Source organism: Oreochromis niloticus, linkage group LG4 (assembly GCF_001858045.2).
Source record: "Oreochromis niloticus isolate F11D_XX linkage group LG4, O_niloticus_UMD_NMBU, whole genome shotgun sequence".
Classification (NCBI taxonomy): domain Eukaryota; kingdom Metazoa; phylum Chordata; class Actinopteri; order Cichliformes; family Cichlidae; genus Oreochromis; species Oreochromis niloticus.
In genome coordinates, this window is record NC_031969.2 from 11,532,002 (window position 1) to 11,557,484 (window position 25,483).

General features: G+C 43.1%; 9 non-coding genes across 9 annotated transcripts; all 9 read left to right on the forward strand.

Moving 5' to 3' along the window:
* Nucleotides 1–1,749: 1,749 nt before the first annotated feature.
* On the forward strand, nucleotides 1,750–1,821 carry trnap-agg (transfer RNA proline (anticodon AGG)). The gene has a single exon. It is a non-coding gene; the product is annotated as a tRNA-Pro (tRNA).
* Nucleotides 1,822–3,654: 1,833 nt separating this feature from the next.
* trnap-agg (transfer RNA proline (anticodon AGG)) lies at nucleotides 3,655–3,726 on the forward strand. The gene has a single exon. It is a non-coding gene; the product is annotated as a tRNA-Pro (tRNA).
* Nucleotides 3,727–4,602: 876 nt separating this feature from the next.
* On the forward strand, nucleotides 4,603–4,673 carry trnap-cgg (transfer RNA proline (anticodon CGG)). The gene has a single exon. It is a non-coding gene; the product is annotated as a tRNA-Pro (tRNA).
* Nucleotides 4,674–11,207: 6,534 nt separating this feature from the next.
* On the forward strand, nucleotides 11,208–11,278 carry trnap-agg (transfer RNA proline (anticodon AGG)). Its single transcript has one exon. It is a non-coding gene; the product is annotated as a tRNA-Pro (tRNA).
* A 9,979-nt stretch (nucleotides 11,279–21,257) lies between these two features.
* Nucleotides 21,258–21,329, forward strand: trnap-agg (transfer RNA proline (anticodon AGG)). The gene has a single exon. It is a non-coding gene; the product is annotated as a tRNA-Pro (tRNA).
* An 892-nt stretch (nucleotides 21,330–22,221) lies between these two features.
* On the forward strand, nucleotides 22,222–22,293 carry trnap-cgg (transfer RNA proline (anticodon CGG)). The gene has a single exon. It is a non-coding gene; the product is annotated as a tRNA-Pro (tRNA).
* Nucleotides 22,294–23,191: 898 nt separating this feature from the next.
* trnap-cgg (transfer RNA proline (anticodon CGG)) lies at nucleotides 23,192–23,263 on the forward strand. Its single transcript has one exon. It is a non-coding gene; the product is annotated as a tRNA-Pro (tRNA).
* An 894-nt stretch (nucleotides 23,264–24,157) lies between these two features.
* trnap-agg (transfer RNA proline (anticodon AGG)) lies at nucleotides 24,158–24,229 on the forward strand. Its single transcript has one exon. It is a non-coding gene; the product is annotated as a tRNA-Pro (tRNA).
* Nucleotides 24,230–25,122: 893 nt separating this feature from the next.
* On the forward strand, nucleotides 25,123–25,194 carry trnap-cgg (transfer RNA proline (anticodon CGG)). The gene has a single exon. It is a non-coding gene; the product is annotated as a tRNA-Pro (tRNA).
* The last annotated feature ends 289 nt before the right edge of the window (nucleotides 25,195–25,483 follow it).

Below are 25,483 nucleotides of genomic sequence, written 5' to 3' on the forward strand. Positions count from 1 at the left end.
TGACACCAATGTGTCATTCAACATCGGTGCTTTTGATTTTGTTAAGGAGTCACTCTCATGACTTATTGAGTGATGCCATTGACTGCACAGGCCCTGACATGCAATCTGTACATGTCACATTTTGAGAGTGACTTGGAAACCTTACTGAGCAGGTACTAGAAATACCCGGTAACAGGTACTACCACCTAATGGAAAACCCTAAAGACCGAGCTGAGTCAAGTTAAGCCAAGCCAGGTAGGTGCTTGTGGAAAAGGGCTATTACAGCTCACAAGGTCTGATTGAAATTGAGGCATTTCAATGTCATTGTAAAGAAGTAAAACTACATATGTCAAGGTCTCACAAGGTTTCTCACAACCCGAAACCTCTGCTGATAATTACCCAGGCCTTTTTTCACACCTTGGCTCATGTGATATGTTTCATAGTTGGTCAACGACCATGGTAAGGACAACCCCCTATGGGGTTTCAATGCCTTGGACTCTGCACCATTTAGTGTTAGAACTAAAAGGTTCTCAGATGAGAGGTGAAAGGTCTTCAAGAAACTTAGAGAATTCCAGCTGCTTTCTATCAAAGCTCATCAGACTACCATGACCTGGATGACTGGGAACCCTTTTTTTCTCATTCATTGTGTGCGTCTCTCTGGAGTCATCCCTGTTGGAGCTTGTCAGTACTAAAGGCCTGACATTTTAAAAAATGGATCGTAAAGAGGGCTTAAAAACATTCTTGCTTGAATTTGAATGGCGATTTAATTCTATACTTTCAGAGTTCCAGACGTGAGTGCAGGCTTCCTGTGGCTCGTTGGTCTAGGCGTATGATTCTCGCTTGGGTGCGAGAGGTCCCGGGTTCAAATCCCGGACGAGCCCCCTTCGCATCACAATCTCTTAGTTTCATGGAAACCTTTGGCTAGTTTAATTCATTCTGGGTCATCGTACATTTGTACTTTGCCAAAACTTTCAATGTGATCTGTGACACCAATGTGTCATTCAACATCGGTGCTTTTGATTTTGTTAAGGAGTCACTCTCATGACTTATTGAGTGATGCCATTGACTGCACAGGCCCTGACATGCAATCTGTACATGTCACATTTTGAGAGTGACTTGGAAACCTTACTGAGCAGGTACTAGAAATACCCGGTAACAGGTACTACCACCTAATGGAAAACCCTAAAGACCGAGCTGAGTCAAGTTAAGCCAAGCCAGGTAGGTGCTTGTGGAAAAGGGCTATTACAGCTCACAAGGTCTGATTGAAATTGAGGCATTTCAATGTCATTGTAAAGAAGAAACTACATATGTCAAGGTCTCACAAGGTTTTCACAACCCGAAACCTCTGCTGATAATTACCCAGGCCTTTTTTCACACCTTGGCTCATGTGATATGTTTCATAGTTGGTCAACGACCATGGTAAGGACAACCCCCTATGGGGTTTCAATGCCTTGGACTCTGCACCATTTAGTGTTAGAACTAATGAAGGTTCTCAGATGAGAGGTGAAAGGTCTTCAAGAAACTTAGAGAATTCCAGCTGCTTTCTATCAAAGCTCATCAGACTACCATGACCTGGATGACTGGGAACCCTTTTTTTCTCATTCATTGTGTGCCGTCTCTCTGGAGTCATCCCTGTTGGAGCTTGTCAGTACTAAAGGCCTGACATTTAAAAAATGGATCGAAGAGGGCTTAAAAACATTCTTACTTGAATTTGAATGGCGATTTAATTCTATACTTTCAGAGTTCCAGACGTGAGTGCAGGCTTCCTGTGGCTCGTTGGTCTAGGCGTATGATTCTCGCTTAGGGTGCGAGAGGTCCCGGGTTCAAATCCCGGACGAGCCCCCTTCGCATCACAATCTCTTAGTTTCATGGAAACCTTTGGCTAGTTTAATTCATTCTGGGTCATCGTACATTTGTACTTTGCCAAAACTTTCAATGTGATCTGTGACACCAATGTGTCATTCAACATCGGTGCTTTTGATTTTGTTAAGGAGTCACTCTCATGACTTATTGAGTGATGCCATTGACTGCACAGGCCCTGACATGCAATCTGTACATGTCACATTTTGAGAGTGACTTGGAAACCTTACTGAGCAGGTACTAGAAATACCCGGTAACAGGTACTACCACCTAATGGAAAACCCTAAAGACCGAGCTGAGTCAAGTTAAGCCAAGCCAGGTAGGTGCTTGTGGAAAAGGGCTATTACAGCTCACAAGGTCTGATTGAAATTGAGGCATTTCAATGTCATTGTAAAGAAGTGAAAACTACATATGTCAAGGTCTCACAATGGTTCACCCCGAAACCTCTGCTGATAATACCCAGGCCTTTTTTCACACCTTGGCTCATGTGATATGTTCATAGTTGGTCAACGACCATGGTAAGGACAACCCCTATGGGTTTCAATGCCTTGGACTCTGCACCATTTAGTGTTGGAACTAATGAAGTTCTCAGATGAGAGGTGAAAGGTCTTCAAGCAACTTTAGAGAATTCCAGCTGCTTTCTATCAAGCTCATCAGACTACATGACCTGGATGACTGGGAACCTTTTTCCTCATCCATTGTGTGCCGTCTCTCTGGAGTCATCCCTGTTGGAGCTTGTCAGTAGTAAAGGCCTGACATTTTTTTAAAAAATGGATAGTAAAGAGGGCTTAAAATTATTCTTGCTTGAATTTGAAGGCCGATTTAATTCTCTACTTTCAGAGTTCCATGACGTGAGTGCAGCTTCCGTGGCTCGTTGGTCTAGGTGTATGATTCTCGCTCGGTGCGAGAGGTCCGGGTTCAAATCCCGGACGAGCCCCCTCGCATCACAATCTCTTATTTCATGGAAACCTTTGGCTAGTTTAATTCATTCTGGGTCATCGTACATTTGTAGTTGCCAAAACTTCAATGTGATCTGTGACACCAATGTGTCATTCAACATCGGTGCTTTTGATTTTGTTAAGGATCACTCTCATGACTTATTGAGTGATGCCATTGACTGCACAGCCCTGGACATGCAATCTGTACATGTCACATTTGAGAGTGACTTGGAAACCTACTGAGCAGGTACTAGAAATACCCGGTAACAGGTACTAACCACTAATGGAAACCCTAAAGACCGAGCTGAGTCAAGTTAAGCCAAGCCAGGTAGGTGCTTGTGGAAAAGGGCTATTACAGCTCACAAGGTCTGATTGAAATTGAGGCATTTCAATGTCATTGTAAAGAAGTGAAACTACATATGTCAAGGTCTCACAAGGTTCTCACAACCCAAAACCTCGCTGATAATTACCACAGGCCTTTTTCACACCTTGGCTCATGTGATATGTTTCATAGTTGGTCAACGACCATGGTAGGACAACCCCCTATGGGTTCAATGCCTGGACTCTGCACCATTTAGTGTTAGAACTAATGAAGGTTCTCAGATGAGAGGTGAAAGGTCTTCAAGAAACTTAGAGAATTCCAGCTGCTTCTATCAAAGCTCATCAGACTACCATGACCTGGATGACTGGGAACCCTTTTTTCTCATTCATTGTGTGCCGTCTCTCTGGAGTCATCCCTGTTGGAGCTGTCAGTACTAAAGGCCTGACATTTTAAAAAATGGATCGTGAAGAGGGCTTAAAAACATTCTTACTTGAATTTGAATGGCGATTTAATTCTATACTTTCAGAGTTCCAGACGTGAGTGCAGGCTTCCTGTGGCTCGTTGGTCTAGGCGTATGATTCTCGCTTAGGGTGCGAGAGGTCCCGGGTTCAAATCCCGGACGAGCCCCCTTCGCATCACAATCTCTTAGTTCATGGAAACCTTTGGCTAGTTTAATTCATTCTGGTCATCGTACTTTGTACTTTGCCAAAACTTTCAATGTGATCTGTGACACCAATGTGTCATTCAACATCGGTGCTTTTGATTTTGTTAAGGAGTCACTTCATGACTTATTGAGTGATGCCATTGACTGCACAGGCCCTGACATGCAATCTGTACATGTCACATTTGAGAGTGACTTGGAAACCTTACTGAGCAGGTACTAGAAATACCCGGTAACAGGTACTACCACCTAATGGAAAACCTAAGACCGAGCTGAGTCAAGTTAAGCCAAGCCAGGTAGTGCTTGTGGAAAAGGGCTATTACAGCTCACAAGGTCTGATTGAAATTGAGGCATTTCAATGTCATTGTAAAGAAGTGAAACTACATATGTCAAGGTCTCACAATGGTTTCACCCGAAACCTCTGCTGATAATTGCCCAGGCCTTTTTTCACACCTTGGCTATGTATATGTTCATAGTTGGTCAACGACCATGGTAAGGACAACCCCTATGGGGTTTCAATGCCTTGGACTCTGCACCATTTAGTGTTGGAACTAATGAAGGTTCTCAGATGAGAGGTGAAAGGTCTTCAAGCAACTTAGAGAATCCAGCTGCTTTCTATCAAAGCTCATCAGACTACCATGACCTGGATGACTGGGAACCCTTTTTTTCTCATTCATTGTGTGCCGTCTCTCTGGAGTCATCCCTGTTGGAGCTTGTCAGTAGTAAAGGCCTGACATTTTTTAAAAAATGATGTAAAGAGGGCTTAAAATATTCTTGCTTGAATTTGAAGCCGATTTAATTCTCTACTTTCAGAGTTCCATACGTGAGTGCAGGCTTCCTGTGGCTCGTTGGTCTAGGCGTATGATTCTCGCTTCGGGTGCGAGAGGTCCCGGGTTCAAATCCGGACGAGCCCCCTTCGTCACAATCTCTTAGTTTCATGGAAACCTTTGGCTAGTTAATTCATTCTGGGTCATCGTACATTTGTAGTTTGCCAAAACTTTCAATGTGATCTGTGACACCAATGTGTCATTCAACATCGGTGCTTTTGATTTTGTTAAGGAGTCACTCTCATGACTTATTGAGTGATGCCATTGACTGCACAGGCCCTGAATGCAAATCTGTACATGTCACATTTTGAGAGTGACTGGAAACCTACTGAGCAGTACTAGAAATACCCGTAACAGGTATACCACCTAATGGAAAACCCTAAAGACCGAGCTGAGTCAAGTTAAGCCAAGCCAGGTAGGTGCTTGTGGAAAAGGGCTATTACAGCTCACAAGGTCTGATTGAAATTGAGGCATTTCAATGTCATTGTAAAGAAGTGAAACTACATATGTCAAGGTCTCACAAGGTTTCTCACAACCCAAAACCTCTGCTGATAATTACCCAGGCTTTTTTCACACCTTGGCTCATGTGATATGTTTCATAGTTGGTCAACGACCATGGTAAGGACAACCCCCTATGGGGTTTCAATGCCTTGGACTCTGCACCATTTAGTGTTAGAACTAATGAAGGTTCTCAGATGAGAGGTGAAAGGTCTTCAAGAACTAGAGAATTCCAGCTGCTTTCTATCAAAGCTCATCAGACTACCATGACCTGGATGACTGGGAACCCTTTTTTTCTCATTCATTGTGTGCCGTCTCTCTGGAGTCATCCCTGTTGGAGCTTGTCAGTACTAAAGGCCTGACATTTTAAAAAATGGATGTGAAGAGGGCTAAAAACATTCTTACTTGAATTTGAATGGCGATTTAATTCTATACTTTCAGAGTTCCAGACGTGAGTGCAGGCTTCCTGTGGCTCGTTGGTCTAGGCGTATGATTTCTCGCTTAGGGTGCGAGAGGTCCGGGTCAAATCCCGGACGAGCCCCCTTCGCATCACAATCTCTTAGTTTCATGGAAACCTTTGGCTAGTTTAATTCATTCTGGGTCATCGTACATTTGTACTTTGCCAAACTTTCAATGTGATCTGTGACACCAATGTGTCATTCACATCGGTGCTTTGATTTTGTTAAGGAGTCACTCTCATGACTTATGAGTGATGCCATTGACTGCACAGGCCCTGACATGCAATCTGTACATGTCACATTTGAGAGTGACTTGGAAACCTTACTGAGCAGGTACTAGAAATACCCGGTAACAGGTACTACCACCTAATGGAAAACCCTAAAGACCGAGCTGAGTCAAGTTAAGCCAAGCCAGGTAGGTGCTTGGGAAAAGGCTATTACAGCTCACAAGGTCTGATTGAATTGAGGCATTTCAATGTCTTGTAAAGAAGTGAAACTACATATGTCAAGGTCTCACAATGGTTTCACCCGAAACCTCTGCTGATAATTGCCCAGGCCTTTTTTCACACCTTGGCTCATGTGATATGTTCATAGTTGGTCAACGACCATGGTAAGGACAACCCCTATGGGGTTTCAATGCCTTGGACTCTGCACCATTTAGTGTTGGAACTAATGAAGGTTCTCAGATGAGAGGTGAAAGGTCTTCAAGCAACTTAGAGAATTCCAGCTGCTTTCTATCAAAGCTCATCAGACTACCATGACCTGGATGACTGGGAACCCTTTTTTCTCATTCATTGTGTGCCGTCTCTCTGGAGTCATCCCTGTTGGAGCTTGTCAGTAGTAAGGCCTGACATTTTAAAAATGGATAGTAAAGAGGGCTTAAAATTATTCTTGCTTGAATTGAAGGCCGATTTAATTTCTATACTTTCAGAGTTCCATACGTGAGTGCAGGCTTCCTGTGCTCGTTGGTCTAGGCGTATGATTCTCGCTTGGGTGCGAGAGGTCCCGGGTTCAAATCCCGGACGAGCCCCTTCCGTCACAATCTCTTAGTTCATGGAAACCTTTGGCTAGTTTAATTCATTCTGGGTCATCGTACATTTGTAGTTTGCCAAAACTTTCAATGTGATCTGTGACACCAATGTGTCATTCAACATCGGTGCTTTTGATTTTGTTAAGGAGTCACTCTCATGACTTATTGAGTGATGCCATTGACTGCACAGGCCCTGACATGCAATCTGTACATGTCACATTTGAGAGTGACTTGGAAACCTTACTGAGCAGGTACTAGAAATACCCGGTAACAGGTACTACCACCTAATGGAAAACCCTAAAGACCGAGCTGATCAAGTAAGCCAAGCCAGGTAGGTGCTTGTGGAAAAGGGCTATTACAGCTCACAAGTCTGATTGAAATTGAGGCATTTCAATGTCATTGTAAAGAAGTGAAACTACATAGTCAAGGTCTCACAATGGTTTCACCCAAACCTCTGCTGATAATTACCCAGGCCTTTTTTCACACCTTGGCTCATGTATATGTTTCATAGTTGGTCAACGACATGGTAAGGACAACCCCCTATGGGTTCAATGCCTTGGACTCTGCACCATTTAGTGTTAGAACTAATGAAGGTTCTCAGATGAGAGGTGAAAGGTCTTCAAGCAACTTAGAGATTCCAGCTGCTTTCTATCAAAGCTCATCAGACTACCATGACCTGGATGACTGGGAACCCTTTTTTTCTCATTCATTGTGTGCCGTCTCTCTGGAGTCATCCCTGTTGGAGCTTGTCAGTAGTAAAGGCCTGACATTTTAAAAAATGGATAGTGAAGAGGGTTAAAATATCTTACTTGAATTTGAATGGCGATTAATTCTTACTTTCAGAGTCCAGACGTGAGTGCAGGCTTCCTGTGGCTCGTTGGTCTAGGCGTATGATTTCGCTTGGGTGCGAGAGGTCCCGGTTCAAATCCCGGACGAGCCCCTTCGCATCACAATCTCTTAGTTTCATGGAAACCTTTGGCTAGTTTAATTCATTCTGGTCATCGTACATTGTACTTTGCCAAAACTTCAATGTGATTGTGACACCAATGTGTCATTCACATCGGTGCTTTTGATTTTGTTAAGGAGTCACTCTCATGACTTATTGAGTGATGCATTGACTGACAGGCCCTGACATCAAATCTGTACATGTCACATTTTGAGAGTGACTTGGAAACCTTACTGAGCAGGTACTAGAATACCCGGTAACAGGTACTACCACCTAATGGAAAACCCTAAAGACCGAGCTGAGTCAAGTTAAGCCAAGCCAGTAGGTGCTTGTGGAAAAGGGCTATTACAGCTACAAGGTCTGATTGAAATGAGGCATTTCAATGTCATTGTAAAGAAGTGAAACTACATATGTCAAGGTCTCACAAGGTTTTCACAACCCGAAACCTCTGCTGATAATTACCCAGGCCTTTTTCACACTTGGCTCATGTGATATGTTTCATAGTTGGTCAACGACCATGGTAAGGACAACCCCTATGGGTTCAATGCTTGGACTCTGCACCATTTAGTGTTAGAACTAATGAAGGTTCTCAGATGAGAGTGAAAGGTCTTCAAGAAACTTAGAGAATTCCAGCTGCTTTCTATCAAAGCTCATCAGACTACCATGACTGGATGACTGGGAACCCTTTTTTTCTCATTCATTGTGTGCCGTTCTCTGGAGTCATCCTGTTGGAGCTTGTCAGTACTAAAGGCCTGACATTTTAAAAAATGATCGTGAAGAGGCTTAAAAACTTCTTACTTGAATTTGAATGGCGATTTAATTCTATACTTCAGAGTTCCAGACGTGAGTGCAGGCTTCCTGTGGCTCGTTGGTCTAGGCGTATGATTCTGCTAGGGTGCGAGAGGTCCGGGTTCAAATCCGGACGAGCCCCTTCGCATCACAATCTCTTAGTTTCATGGAAACCTTTGGCTAGTTTAATTCATTCTGGTCATCGTACATTTGTACTTTGCCAAAACTTTCAATGTGATCTGTGACACCAATGTGTCATTCAACATCGGTGCTTTTGATTTTGTTAAGGAGTCACTCTCATGACTTATTGAGTGATGCCATTGACTGCACAGGCCTGACATGCAATCTGTACATGTCACATTTGAGAGTGACTTGGAAACCTTACTGAGCAGGTACTAGAAATACCCGGTAACAGTATACCACCTAATGGAAAACCCTAAAGCCGAGCTGAGTCAAGTTAAGCCAAGCCAGGTAGGTGCTTGTGGAAAAGGGCTATTACAGCTCACAAGGTCTGATTGAAATTGAGGCATTTCAATGTCATTGTAAAGAAGTGAAACTACATATGTCAAGGTCTCACAATGTTTCACCCGAAACCTCTGCTGATATTGCCCAGGCCTTTTTTCACACCTTGGCTCATGTGATATGTTTCATAGTTGGTCAACGACCATGGTAAGGACAACCCCTATGGGTTTCAATGCCTTGGACTCTGCACATTTAGTGTGAAACTAATGAAGGTTCTCAGATGAGAGGTGAAAGGTCTTCAAGCAACTTAGAGAATTCCAGCTGCTTCTATCAAAGCTCATCAGACTACCATGACCTGGATGACTGGGAACCCTTTTTTCCATTCATTGTGTGCCGTCTCTCTGGAGTCATCCCTGTTGGAGTTGTCAGTATAAAGGCCTGACATTTTTAAAAAAATGGATAGTAAAAGGGCTTAAAAACATTCTTGCTTGAATTGAAGGCGATTTAATTCTCTACTTTCAGAGTTCCAGACGTGAGTGCAGGCTTCCTGTGGCTCGTTGGTCTAGGCGTATGATTCTCGTTGGTGCGAGAGGTCCCGGGTTCAAATCCCGGACGAGCCCCTTCCATCACAATCTCTTAGTTCATGGAAACCTTTGGCTAGTTTAATTCATTCTGGGTCATCGTACATTTGTATTGCCAAAACTTTCAATGTGATCTGTGACACCAATGTGTCATTCACATCGGTGCTTTTGATTTTGTTAAGGAGTCACTCTCATGACTTATTGAGTGATGCCATTGACTGCACAGGCCCTGACATGCAATCTGTACATGTCACATTTTGAGAGTGACTTGGAAACCTTACTGAGCAGGTACTAGAAATACCCGGTAACAGGTACTACCACCTAATGGAAAACCCTAAAGACCGAGCTGAGTCAAGTTAAGCCAAGCCAGGTAGGTGCTTGTGGAAAAGGGCTATTACAGCTACAAGGTCTGATTGAAATTGAGGCATTTCAATGTCATTGTAAAGAATGAAACTACATATGTCAAGGTCTCACAATGGTTTCACACCGAAACTCTGCTGATAATTCCCAGGCCTTTTTTCACACCTTGGCTCATGTGATATGTTTCATAGTTGGTCAACGACATGGTAAGGAAACCCTATGGGGTTTCAATGCTTGACTCTGCACCATTTAGTGTTGGAACTAATGAAGGTTCTCAGATGAGAGGTGAAAGGTCTTCAAGCAACTTAGAGAATTCCAGCTGCTTTCTATCAAAGCTCATCAGACTACCATGACCTGGATGACTGGGAACCTTTTTTTCTCATTCATTGTGTGCCGTCTTCTGGAGTCATCCTGTTGGAGCTTGTCAGTAGTAAAGGCTGACATTTTTAAAAAAATGGATAGTAAAGAGGGCTTAAAATTATTCTTGCTTGAATTTGAAGGCCGATTTAATTCTCTACTTTCAGAGTTCCAGACGTGAGTGCAGGCTTCCTGTGGCTCGTTGTCTAGGCGTATGATTTCGCTTCGGGTGCGAGAGGTCCGGGTTCAATCCCGGACGAGCCCCCTTCACTCACAATCTCTTAGTTTCATGGAAACCTTTGGCTAGTTTAATTCATTCTGGGTCATCGTACATTTGTATTTGCCAAACTTTCAATGTGATCTGTGACACAATGTGTCATTCAACATGGTGCTTTTGATTTTGTTAAGGAGTCACTCTCATGACTTATTGAGTGATGCCATTGACTGCACAGGCCTGACATGCATCTGTACATGTCACATTTGAGAGTGATTGGAAACTACTGAGCAGGTACTAGAATACCGTAAAGGTAACTAACCACTAATGGAAAACCCTAAAGACCGAGCTGAGTCAAGTTAACCAAGCCAGGTAGGTGCTTGTGGAAAAGGGCTATTAAGCTCACAAGGTCTGATGAAATTGAGGCATTTCAATGTCATTGTAAAGAAGTAAACTACATATGTCAAGGTCTCACAAGGTTTCTCACAACCCGAAACCTCTGCTGATAATTACCCAGGCCTTTTTTCACACCTTGGCTCACGTGATATGTTTCATAGTTGGTCAACGACCATGGTAAGGACAACCCCCTATGGGGTTTCAATGCCTTGGACTCTGCACCATTTAGTGTTAGAACTAATGAAAGGTTCTCAGATGAGAGGTGAAAGGTCTTCAAGAAACTTAGAGAATTCCAGCTGCTTTCTATCAAAGCTCATCAGACTACCATGACCTGGATGACTGGGAACCCTTTTTTCTCATTCATTGTGTGCCGTCTCTCTGGAGTCATCCCTGTTGGAGCTTGTCAGTACTAAAGGCCTGACATTTTAAAAAATGGATAGTAAGAGGGCTTAAAACATTCTTGCTTGAATTTGAATGGCGATTTAATTCTATACTTTCAGAGTTCCAGACGTGAGTGCAGGCTTCCTGTGGCTCGTTGGTCTAGGCGTATGATTCTCGCTTAGGGTGCGAGAGGTCCGGGTTCAAATCCCGGACGAGCCCCCTTCGCATCACAATCTCTTAGTTTCATGGAAACCTTTGGCTAGTTTAATTCATTCTGGGTCATCGTACATTTGTACTTTGCCAAAACTTTCAATGTGATCTGTGACACCAATGTGTCATTCAACATCGGTGCTTTTGATTTTGTTAAGGAGTCACTCTCATGACTTATTGAGTGATGCCATTGACTGCACAGGCCCTGACATGCAATCTGTACATGTCACATTTTGAGAGTGACTTGGAAACCTTACTGAGCAGGTACTAGAAATACCCGGTAACAGGTACTACCACCTAATGGAAAACCCTAAAGACCGAGCTGAGTCAAGTTAAGCCAAGCCAGGTAGGTGCTTGTGGAAAAGGGCTATTACAGCTCACAAGGTCTGATTGAAATTGAGGCATTTCAATGTCATTGTAAAGAAGTGAAACTACATATGTCAAGGTCTCACAAGGTTTCTCAACCCGAAACCTCTGCTGATAATTACCCAGGCCTTTTTTCACACCTTGGCTCATGTGATATGTTTCATAGTTGGTCAACGACCATGGTAAGGACAACCCCTATGGGGTTTCAATGCCTTGGACTCTGCACCATTTAGTGTTAGAACTAATGAAGGTTCTCAGATGAGAGGTGAAAGGTCTTCAAGAAACTTAGAGAATTCCAGCTGCTTTCTATCAAAGCTCATCAGACTACCATGACCTGGATGACTGGGAACCCTTTTTTCTCATTCATTGTGTGCCGTCTCTCTGGAGTCATCCCTGTTGGAGCTTGTCAGTACTAAAGGCCTGACATTTTAAAAATGGATAGTAAGAGGGCTTAAAACATTCTTGCTTGAATTTGAATGGCGATTTAATCCTATCTTTCAGAGTTCCAGACGTGAGTGCAGGCTTCCTGTGGCTCGTTGTCTAGGCGTATGATTCTCGCTTCGGGGTGCGAGAGGTCGGTTCAAATCCGGACGAGCCCCTTCGATCACAATCTCTTAGTTCATGGAACTTTGGCTAGTTTAATTCATCTGGGTCATCGTACATTGTAGTTTGCCAAACTTTCAATGTGATCTGTGACACCAATGTTCATTCACATCGGTGCTTTGATTTTGTTAAGGAGTCATCTCATGACTTATTGAGTGATGCCATTGACTGCACAGGCCTGACATGCAATCTGTACATGTCAATTTTGAGAGTGACTTGGAAACTTACTGAGCAGGTACTAGAATACCCGGTAACAGGTCTACCACTAATGGAAAACCTAAAGACCGAGCTGAGTCAATTAAGCCAAGCCAGTAGGTGCTTGTGGAAAAGGGCTATTACAGCTCACAAGGTCTGATTGAATTGAGGCATTTCAATGTCATGTAAAGAAGTGAAACTACATATGTCAAGGGTCTCACAAGGTTTCTCACCCCAAACCTCTGCTGATAATTACCAGGTTTTTTCAACTTGGCTCATGTGATATGTTCATAGTTGGTCAACGACCATGGTAAGGACAACCCCTATGGGGTTTCAATGCTTGGACTCTGCACCATTTAGTGTTAGAACTAAGAAGGTTCTCAGATGAGAGGTGAAAGGTCTTCAAGAACTTAGAGAATTCCAGCTGCTTTTTATCAAGCTCATCAGACTACCATGACTGGATGACTGGGAACCTTTTTTTCTCATTCATTGTGTGCCGTCTCTCTGGAGTCTCTGTGGAGCTTGTCAGTAAAGCCTGACATTTTAAAAAATGGATGTAAAGAGGGCTTAAAACATTCTTAGCTTGAATTGAAGGCGATTTAATTCTATACTTCAGAGTTCCAGACGTGAGTGCAGCTTCCTGTGGCTCGTTGGTCTAGGCGTATGATCTCGCTTGGGTGCGAGAGGTCCGGTTCAAATCCCGGACGAGCCCCTTCGCATCACAATCTCTTAGTTTCATGGAAACTTTGGCTAGTTAATTCATCTGGGTCATCGACATTTGTATTTGCCAAACTTCAATGTGATTGTGACACCAATGTGTCATTCAACATGGTGCTTTTGATTTTGTTAAGGAGTCACTCTCATGATTATTGTGATGCATGATGACAGGCCTGACATGCAATCTGTACATGTAATTTTGAGAGTGACTTGGAAACTTACTGACAGGTACTAGAATACCCGTAACAGGTACTACCACTAATGGAAACCTAAAGACCGAGCTGAGTCAAGTTAAGCCAAGCCAGGTAGGTGCTTGTGGAAAGGGCTATTACAGCTCCAAGGTCTGATTGAAATTGAGGCATTTCAATGTCATTGTAAAGAAGTGAAATACATATGTCAAGGTCTCACAAGGTTTCACACCCGAAACCTCTGCTGATAATCCAGGCTTTTTTCACACCTTGGCTCAGTGATGTTTCATAGTTGTCAACACCATGTAAGGAAACCCCTATGGGTTTCAATGCCTTGGACTTGCACATTTAGTTAGAATAATGAAGGTTCTCAGATGAGAGGTGAGGTCTTCAAGAACTTAGAGAATTCCAGCTGCTTTCTATCAAAGTCATGACTACCATGACTGGATGACTGGAACCTTTTTTCTCATTATTGTGTGCCGTCCTCTGGAGTCATCCTGTGGAGCTGTCAGTATAAAGGCCTGAATTTAAAAATGGATCGTGAAGGGCTTAAAAAATTCTTATTGATTGAATGGCGATTTAATTCTATACTTTCAGAGTTCCAGACGTGAGTGCAGGCTTCCTGTGGTCGTTGGCTAGGCGTATGATCTCGCTTAGGGTGCAGAGGTCCGGGTTCAAATCCCGACGAGCCTTGCATCAAATTCTTATTTCATGGAAACCTTTGGCTAGTTTATTCATTCTGGTCATCGTACATTTACTTTGCCAAAACTTCAATGTATTGTGACACAATGTGTCATTCAACATCGTGCTTTTGATTTTGTAAGAGTCACTCTCATGACTTATTGAGTGATGCCATTGACTGACAGGCCTGACATGCAATCTGTACATGTACATTTTGAGGTGACTTGGAAACCTTACTGAGCAGTATAGAAATACCGGTAACAGTATACACTATGGAAAACCTAAGACCGGAGCTGATCAAGTTAAGCCAAGCAGTAGGTGCTTGTGGAAAAGGGCTATACGCTCACAAGGTTGATTGAAATTGAGGCATTTCATGTATATGTAAGAAGTGATAATATGTCAAGGTCTCAAAGGTTTCTACCCAAAACCTCTGCTGATAATTACCAGGCTTTTTCACACCTTGCTCATGTGATATGTTCATAGTTGGTCAACGACCATGGTAAGGACAACCCCTATGGGGTTTCAATGCTTGGATCTGCCCATTTAGTGTTGGAACAATGAAGTTCTCAGATGAGAGGTGAAAGGTCTTACAACTTAGAGAATTCCAGCTGCTTTCTATCAAAGCTCATCAGACTACCATGACTGGATACTGGGACCTTTTTCTCATTCATTGTGTCGTCTCTCTGGAGTCCTGTTGGAGTTGTCAGTAGTAAAGCCTGACATTTTAAAAATGATGTAAGAGGGCTTAAAATTATTCTTACTTGAATTTGAAGGCGATTTAATCTACTTTCAGAGTTCCAGACGTGAGTGCAGGCTTCTGTGCTCGTTGGTCTAGCGTTATGATTCTCGCTTCGGGTGCGAGAGTCCCGGTTCAAATCCGGACGAGCCCCTTCGCATCACAATCTCTTAGTTTCATGAACCTTGGTAGTTTAATTCATCTGGGTCATCGTACATTGTATTTGCAAACTTTCAATGTGATCTGTGAACCAATGTGTCATTCACATCGGTGCTTTTGATTTGTTAAGGAGTCACTCTCATGACTTATTGAGTGATGCCATTGATGCACAGGCCTGACATGCAATCTGTATGTACATTTGAAGTGATTGGAAACCTTACTGAGCAGGTACTAGAATACCCGGTAACAGGTATACCACTAATGGAAAACCTAAAGACCGAGCTGAGTCAATTAGCCAAGCGGTAGGTTGTGAAAGGCTATTACAGCTCCAGGTCTATGAAATTGAGGCATTCAATGTCATTGAAAGAAGTAACTAATATGTCAAGGTCACAAGGTTTCACCCAAACCTGCTGATAATTACCCAGCCTTTTCACACCTTGGTCATGTGATATGTTTATAGTTGGTCAACGACCATGTAAGACAACCCCTAGGGTTTCCATGCTTGGACTCTGCACATTAGTGTTAGAACTACAAGGTTCTCAGATGAGATGAAAGGTCTTCAAGAACTTAGAGAATTCCAGCTGCTTTCTATCAAGCTCATCAGACTACATGACTGATGACTGGACCCTTTTTCTCATTCATTGTGTGCCGTCTCTCTGGAGTCATCCTGTGGAGCTTGTCAGTACTAAGGCTGACATTTTAAAAATGGATGTAAAGGGTTAAAACATTCTTACTTGAATTTGAAGGCGATTTAATTCTATACTTTCAGAGTTCAGCGTGATGCAGGCTTCCTGTGGCTCTTGTCTAGGCGTATATTCTCGTTGGTGCGGAGGTCCGGTTCAAATCCCGGACGAGCCCCTTCGATCACAATCTCTTAGTTTATGGAAACCTTGGCTAGTTTATTCATTCTGGGTATCGTACATTTTACTTGCCAAAACTTCAATGTGATCTGTGACACCAATGTCATTCAACATCGTGCTTTTGATTTGTAAGGATCACTCTCATGACTTATTGGTGATGCCATTGACTGCACACCCTAATGCAATCTGTACATGTACATTGAGAGTGACTTGGAAACTTACTGAGCAGGTACTAGAAATACCCGGTAACAGTACTACCACTAATGGAAACCTAAAGACCGAGCTAGTCAAGTTAAGCCAAGCCAGGTAGGTGCTTGTGGAAAGGGCTATTACAGCTCACAAGGTCTGATTGAATTGAGGCATTTCAATGTCATTGTAAAGAAGTGAACTACATATGTCAAGGTCTCACAGGTTTTCACACCCGAACCTCTGCTGATAATACCCAGGCCTTTTTTCACACCTTGGCTCATGTGATATGTTCATAGTGTCAACGACCATGTAAGGAAACCCTATGGGTTTCAATGCCTTGGACTCTGCCATTTAGTGTTAAACTAACAAGTTCTCAATGAGGTGAAGTCTTCAAGAACTTAGAGAATCCAGCTGCTTCTATCAAAGCTCATCAGACTACCATGACCTGGATGACTGGGAACCTTTTTTCTCATTCATTGTGTGCGTCTCTCTGGAGTCATCCCTGTTGGAGCTTGTCAGTACTAAACCTGACATTTTAAAAAATGGATCGTAAAGGGCTTAAAACATTCTTACTTGAATTTGAATGGCGATTTAATTCTATACTTTCAGAGTTCCAGACGTGAGTTCAGACTCCAGACGTGAGTGCAGGCTTCCTGTGGCTCGTTGGTCTAGGCGTATGATTCTCGCTTGGGTGCGAGAGGTCCCGGGTTCAAATCCGGACGAGCCCCCTTCGCATCACAATCTCTTAGTTTCAATGGAAACCTTTGGCTAGTTTAATTCATTCTGGGTCATCGTACATTTGTAGTTGCCAAAACTTTCAATGTGATCTGTGACACCAATGTGTCATTCAACATCGTGCTTTTGATTTTGTAAGGAGTCACTCTCATGACTTATTGAGTGATGCCATTGACTGCACAGGCCCTGACATGCAATCTGTACATGTCACATTTTGAGAGTGACTTGGAAACCTTACTGAGCAGGTACTAGAAATACCCGGTAACAGGTACTACCACCTAATGGAAAACCCTAAAGACCGAGCTGAGTCAAGTTAAGCCAAGCCAGGTAGGTGCTTGTGGAAAAGGGCTATTAAGCTCACAAGGTCTGATTGAAATTGGGCATTTCAATGTCATTGTAAAGAAGTAAACTACATATGTCAAGGTCTCACAAGGTTTCTCACAACCCGAAACCTCTGCTGATAATTACCCAGGCCTTTTTTCACACCTTGGCTCACGTGATATTTCATATTGGTCAACGACCATGGTAAGGACAACCCCTATGGTTTCAATGCCTTGGACTCTGCACCATTTAGTGTTAGAATAATGAAGGTCTCAGATGAGAGTGAAAGTCTCAAGAAACTAGAGAATTCCAGCTGCTTCTATCAAAGCTCATCAGACTACCATGACCTGGATGACTGGGAACCTTTTTTTCTCATTCATTGTGCGCTCTCTGGAGTCATCCCTGTTGAGCTTGTCAGTACAAAGGCTGACATTTAAAAAAAATGATGTGAAGAGGGCTTAAAAACATTCTTACTTGAATTTGAATGGCGATTTAATCTATACTTTCAGAGTTCCAGACTGAGTGCAGGCTTCCTGTGGCTCGTTGTCTAGGCGTATGATCTCGCTTATGGGCGAGAGTCCCGGTTCAAATCCCGGACGGCCCCTTCGCATCACAATCTCTTATTTCATGGAAACCTTTGGCTATTTAATTCATTCTGGGTCATGTACATTTTACTTGCCAAAACTTCAATTGATCTGTGACACCAATGTGTCATTCAACATCGGTGCTTTTGATTTTGTTAAGGAGTCACTCTCATGACTTATTGAGTGATGCCATTACTGCACAGGCCTGACATGCAATCTGTACATTCACATTTTGAAGTGACTTGGAAACCTTACTGAGCAGGTACTAGAAATACCCGGTAACAGTACTACCACCTAATGGAAACCCTAAAGACCGAGCTGATCAAGTTAAGCCAAGCAGGTAGGTGCTTGTGAAAAGGCATACAGCTCACAAGGTCTGATTGAAATTGAGGCATTCAATGTCATTGTAAAATAAACTACATATGTCAAGTCTCACAAGTTTCTCACACCCGAAACCTCTGCTGATAATTACCCAGGCTTTTTCACACCTTGCTCACGTGATATGTTCATAGTTGTCAACGACCATGGTAAGACAACCCCCTATGGGTTCAATGCCTTGGACTCTGCACCATTTAGTGTAGAACTAACAAGTTCTCAGATGAAGTGAAAGGTCTTCAAGAACTTAGAGAATTCCAGCTGCTTTCTATCAAAGCTCATCAGACTACATGACCTGATGACTGGGAACCCTTTTTTTCTCATTCATTGTGTGCCGTCTCTCTGGAGTCATCCCTGTTGGAGCTTGTCAGTACTAAAGCCTGACATTTAAAAAAATGATAGTAAAGAGGGCTTAAAAATTCTTGCTTGAATTTGAATGGCGATTTAATTCTATACTTCAGAGTTCAGACGTGAGTGCAGCTTCTGTGCTCGTTGGTCTAGGCGTATGATCTCGCTTGGGTGCGAGAGGTCCGGGTTCAATCCCGACGAGCCCCTTCGCATCACATCTCTTAGTTTCATGGAACCTTTGGCTAGTTTAATTCATTCTGGGTCATCGTACATTTGTACTTTGCCAAAATTTCAATGTGATCTGTGACACCAATGTGTCATTCAACATCGGTGCTTTTGATTTGTTAGGAGTCACTCTCATGACTTATTGATGATGCCATTGACTGCACAGGCCCTGACATGCAATCTGTACATGTCACATTTTGAGAGTGACTGGAAACCTTACTGAGCAGGTACTAGAAATACCCGGTAACAGTACTACCACCTAATGGAAAACCCTAAAGACCGAGCTGATCAGTTAAGCCAAGCCAGGTAGGTGCTTGTGGAAAAGGGCTATTACAGCTCACAAGGTCTGATTGAAATTGAGGCATTTCAATGTCATTGTAAAGATGAAACTACATATGTCAAGGTCTCACAATGTTTACACCCAAACCTCTGCTGATAATTACCCAGGCTTTTTTCACACCTTGCTCATTGATATGTTTCATAGTTGTCAACGACCATGGTAAGGACAACCCCTATGGGGTTCATCCTTGACCTGCACCATTTATGTGAACTAAGAAGGTCTCAGATAAGTGAAGGTCTCAAGCAACTAGAGAATTCCAGCTGCTTTCTATCAATCATCAACTACCATACTGGATGACTGGAACCCTTTTTTTCTCATTCATTGTGTGCGTCTCTCTGGAGTCATCCCTGTTGGAGCTTGTCAGTAGTAAGGCCTGACATTTTTTAAAAAATGGATAGTAAAGGGCTTAAAATTATTCTTGCTTGAATTGAAGGCGATTTATCTCTACTTTCAGATTCAACGTGAGTGCAGGCTTCCTGTGGCTCGTTGGTCAGCGTATATTCTCGCTCGGGTGCGAGAGGTCCGGGTTCAATCCGGACGAGCCCCTTCACGTCAAATCTCTTAGTTTCATGGAAACCTTTGGCTAGTTAATTCATTCTGGGTCATCGTACATTTGTAGTTTGCCAAAACTTTCAATGTGATCTGTGACACCAATGTGTCATTCAACATCGGTGCTTTTGATTTTGTTAAGGAGTCACTCTCATGACTTATTGAGTGATGCCATTGACTGCACGGCCCTGACATGCAATCTGTACATGTCACATTTGAGAGTGACTTGGAAACCTTACTGAGCAGGTACTAGAATACCCGGTAACAGGTACTACCACCTAATGGAAACCCTAAAGACCGAGCTGAGTCAAGTTAAGCCAGCCAGGTAGGTGCTTGTGGAAAGGCTATTACAGCTCACAAGTCTGATTGAAATTGAGGCATTTCAATGTCATTGTAAAGAAGTGAAACTACATATGTCAAGGTCTCACAAGGTTTTCACAACCCAAACCTCTGCTGATAATTACCCAGGCCTTTTTCACACCTTGGCTCATGTGATTTTCATAGTTGGTCAACGACCATGGTAAGGACAACCCCTATGGGGTTTCAATGCCTTGGACTCTGCACCATTTAGTGTTAGAACTAATGAAGGTTCTCAGATGAGAGGTGAAAGGTCTCAAGAACTTAGAGAATTCCAGCTGCTTTCTATCAAAGCTCATCAGACTACCATGACCTGGATGACTGGGAACCCTTTTTTCTCATTCATTGTGTGCCGTCTCTCTGGAGTCATCCCTGTTGGAGCTTGTCAGTACTAAAGGCCTGACATTTTAAAAAATGGATCGTGAAGAGGGCTTAAAAACATTCTTACTTGAATTTGAATGGCGATTTAATTCTATACTTTCAGAGTTCCAGACGTGAGTGCAGGCTCCTGTGGCTCGTTGGTCTAGGCGTATGATTCTCGCTAGGTGCGAGAGTCCCGGGTTCAAATCCCGGACGAGCCCCTTCGCATCACAATCTCTTAGTTTCATGGAAACCTTTGGCTAGTTTAATTCATTCTGGGTCATCGTACATTTGTACTTTGCCAAAACTTTCAATGTGATCTGTGACACCAATGTGTCATTCAACATCGGTGCTTTTGATTTGTTAAGGAGTCACTCTCATGACTTATTGAGTGATGCCATTGACTGCACAGGCCCTGACATGCAATCTGTACATGTCACATTTTGAGAGTGACTTGGAAACCTTACTGAGCAGGTACTAGAAATACCCGGTAACAGTACTACCACCTAATGGAAACCCTAAAGACCGAGCTGAGTCAAGTTAAGCCAAGCCAGGTAGGTGCTTGTGGAAAAGGGCTATACAGCTCACAAGGTCTGATTGAAATTGAGGCATTTCAATGTCATTGTAAGAAGTGAAACTACATATGTCAAGGTCTCACAATGGTTCACCCGAACCTCTGCTGATAATGCCCAGGCCTTTTTCACACCTTGGCTCATGTGATATGTTCATAGTTGGTCAACGACCATGGTAAGGACAACCCCCTATGGGGTTTCAATGCCTTGGACTCTGCACCATTTAGTGTTAGAACTAATGAAGGTTCTCAGATGAGAGGTGAAAGGTCTTCAAGCAACTTAGAGAATTCCAGCTGCTTCTATCAAAGCTCATCAGACTACCATGACCTGGATGACTGGGAACCCTTTTTTTCTCATTCATTGTGTGCCGTCTCTCTGGAGTCATCCCTGTTGGAGCTTGTCAGTACTAAAGGCCTGACATTTTAAAAAATGGATCGTGAAGAGGGCTTAAAAACATTCTTACTTGAATTTGAATGGCGATTTAATTCTATACTTTCAGAGTTCCAGACGTGAGTGCAGGCTTCCTGTGGCTCGTTGGTCTAGGCGTATGATTCTCGCTTAGGGTGCGAGAGGTCCCGGGTTCAAATCCCGGACGAGCCCCCTTCGCATCACAATCTCTTAGTTTCATGGAAACCTTTGGCTAGTTTAATTCATTCTGGTCATCGTACATTTGTACTTTGCCAAAACTTTCAATGTGATCTGTGACACCAATGTGTCATTCAACATCGGTGCTTTTGATTTTGTTAAGGAGTCACTCTCATGACTTATTGAGTGATGCCATTGACTGCACAGGCCCTGACATGCAATCTGTACATGTCACATTTGAGAGTGACTTGGAAACCTTACTGAGCAGGTACTAGAAATACCCGGTAACAGGTACTACCACCTAATGGAAAACCCTAAAGACCGAGCTGAGTCAAGTTAAGCCAAGCCAGGTAGGTGCTTGTGGAAAAGGGCTATTACAGCTCACAAGGTCTGATTGAAATTGAGGCATTTCAATGTCATTGTAAAGAAGTGAAACTACATATGTCAAGGTCTCACAATGGTTTCACCCGAAACCTCTGCTGATAATTACCCAGGCCTTTTTTCACACCTTGGCTCATGTGATATGTTTCATAGTTGGTCAACGACCATGGTAAGGACAACCCCCTATGGGGTTTCAATGCCTTGGACTCTGCACCATTTAGTGTTGGAACTAATGAAGGTTCTCAGATGAGAGGTGAAAGGTCTTCAAGCAACTTAGAGAATTCCAGCTGCTTTCTATCAAAGCTCATCAGACTACCATGACCTGGATGACTGGGAACCCTTTTTTTCTCATTCATTGTGTGCCGTCTCTCTGGAGTCATCCCTGTTGGAGCTTGTCAGTAGTAAAGGCCTGACATTTTTTAAAAAAATGGATAGTAAAGAGGGCTTAAAATTATTCTTGCTTGAATTTGAAGGCCGATTTAATTCTCTACTTTCAGAGTTCCAGACGTGAGTGCAGGCTTCCTGTGGCTCGTTGGTCTAGGTGTATGATTCTCGCTTCGGGTGCGAGAGGTCCCGGGTTCAAATCCCGGACGAGCCCCCTTCGCATCACAATCTCTTAGTTTCATGGAAACCTTTGGCTAGTTTAATTCATTCTGGGTCATCGTACATTTGTACTTTGCCAAAACTTTCAATGTGATCTGTGACACCAATGTGTCATTCAACATCGGTGCTTTTGATTTTGTTAAGGAGTCACTCTCATGACTTATTGAGTGATGCCATTGACTGCACAGGCCCTGACATGCAATCTGTACATGTCACATTTTGAGAGTGACTTGGAAACCTTACTGAGCAGGTACTAGAAATACCCGGTAACAGGTACTACCACCTAATGGAAAACCCTAAAGACCGAGCTGAGTCAAGTTAAGCCAAGCCAGGTAGGTGCTTGTGGAAAAGGGCTATTACAGCTCACAAGGTCTGATTGAAATTGAGGCATTTCAATGTCATTGTAAAGAAGTGAAACTACATATGTCAAGGTCTCACAAGGTTTCTCACAACCCAAAACCTCTGCTGATAATTACCCAGGCCTTTTTTCACACCTTGGCTCATGTGATATGTTTCATAGTTGGTCAACGACCATGGTAAGGACAACCCCCTATGGGGTTTCAATGCCTTGGACTCTGCACCATTTAGTGTTACAACTAACGAAGGTTCTCCGATGAGAGGTGAAAGGTCTTCAAGAAACTTAGAGAATTCCAGCTGCTTTCTATCAAAGCTCATCAGACTACCATGACCTGGATGACTGGGAACCCTTTTTTTCTCATTCATTGTGTGCCGTCTCTCTGGAGTCATCCCTGTTGGAGCTTGTCAGTAGTAAAGGCCTGACATTTTTTTAAAAAATGGATAGTAAAGAGGGCTTAAAATTATTCTTGCTTGAATTTGAAGGCCGATTTAATTCTCTACTTTCAGAGTTCCAGACGTGAGTGCAGGCTTCCTGTGGCTCGTTGGTCTAGGCGTATGATTCTCGCTTCGGGTGCGAGAGGTCCCGGGTTCAAATCCCGGACGAGCCCCCTTCACGTCACAATCTCTTAGTTTCATGGAAACCTTTGGCTAGTTTAATTCATTCTGGGTCATCGTACATTTGTAGTTTGCCAAAACTTTCAATGTGATCTGTGACACCAATGTGTCATTCAACATCGGTGCTTTTGATTTTGTTAAGGAGTCACTCTCATGACTTATTGAGTGATGCCATTGACTGCACAGGCCCTGACATGCAATCTGTACATGTCACATTTTGAGAGTGACTTGGAAACCTTACTGAGCAGGTACTAGAAATACCCGGTAACAGGTACTACCACCTAATGGAAAACCCTAAAGACCGAGCTGAGTCAAGTTAAGCCAAGCCAGGTAGGTGCTTGTGGAAAAGGGCTATTACAGCTGACAAGGTCTGATTGAAATTGAGGCATTTCAATGTCATTGTAAAGAAGTGAAACTACATATGTCAAGGTCTCACAAGGTTTCTCACAACCCGAAACCTCTGCTGATAATTACCCAGGCCTTTTTCACACCTTGGCTCATGTGATATGTTTCATAGTTGGTCAACGACCATGGTAAGGACAACCCCCTATGGGGTTTCAATGCCTTGGACTCTGCACCATTTAGTGTTGGAACTAATGAAGGTTCTCAGATGAGAGGTGAAAGGTCTTCAAGAAACTTATAGAATTCCAGCTGCTTTCTATCAAAGCTCATCAGACTACCATGACCTGGATGACTGGGAACCCTTTTTTTCTCATTCATTGTGTGCCGTCTCTCTGGAGTCATCCCTGTTGGAGCTTGTCAGTACTAAAGGCCTGACATTTTAAAAAATGGATCGTGAAGAGGGCTTAAAAACATTCTTACTTGAATTTGAATGGCGATTTAATTCTATACTTTCAGAGTTCCAGACGTGAGTGCAGGCTTCCTGTGGCTCGTTGGTCTAGGCGTATGATTCTCGCTTAGGGTGCGAGAGGTCCCGGGTTCAAATCCCGGACGAGCCCCCTTCGCATCACAATCTCTTAGTTTCATGGAAACCTTTGGCTAGTTTAATTCATTCTGGGTCATCGTACATTTGTACTTTGCCAAAACTTTCAATGTGATCTGTGACACCAATGTGTCATTCAACATTGGTCCTTTTGATTTTGTTAAGGAGTCACTCTCATGACTTATTGAGTGATGCCATTGACTGCACAGGCCCTGACATGCAATCTGTACATGTCACATTTTGAGAGTGACTTGGAAACCTTACTGAGCAGGTACTAGAAATACCCGGTAACAGGTACTACCACCTAATGGAAAACCCTAAAGACCGAGCTGAGTCAAGTTAAGCCAAGCCAGGTAGGTGCTTGTGGAAAAGGGCTATTAGAGCTCACAAGGTCTGATTGAAATTGAGGCATTTCAATGTCATTGTAAAGAAGTGAAACTACATATGTCAAGGTCTCACAATGGTTTCACCCGAAACCTCTGCTGATAATTGCCCAGGCCTTTTTTCACACCTTGGCTCATGTGATATGTTTCATAGTTGGTCAACGACCATGGTAAGGACAACCCCCTATGGGGTTTCAATGCCTTGGACTCTGCACCATTTAGTGTTAGAACTAACGAAGGTTCTCAGATGAGAGGTGAAAGGTCTTCAAGCAACTTAGAGAATTCCAGCTGCTTTCTATCAAAGCTCATCAGACTACCATGACCTGGATGACTGGGAACCCTTTTTTTCTCATTCATTGTGTGCCGTCTCTCTGGAGTCATCGCTGTTGGAGCTTGTCAGTAGTAAAGGCCTGACATTTTTAAAAAAATGGATAGTAAAGAGGGCTTAAAATTATTCTTGCTTGAATTTGAAGGCCGATTTAATTCTCTACTTTCAGAGTTCCAGACGTGAGTGCAGGCTTCCTGTGGCTCGTTGGTCTAGGCGTATGATTCTCGCTTCGGGTGCGAGAGGTCCCAGGTTCAAATCCCGGACGAGCCCCCTTCACATCACAATCTCTTAGTTTCATGGAAACCTTTGGCTAGTTTAATTCATTCTGGGTCATCGTACATTTGTACTTTGCCAAAACTTTCAATGTGATCTGTGACACCAATGTGTCATTCAACATCGGTGCTTTTGATTTTGTTAAGGAGTCACTCTCATGACTTATTGAGTGATGCCATTGACTGCACAGGCCCTGACATGCAATCTGTACATGTCACATTTTGAGAGTGACTTGGAAACCTTACAGAGCAGGTACTAGAAATACCCGGTAACAGGTACTACCACC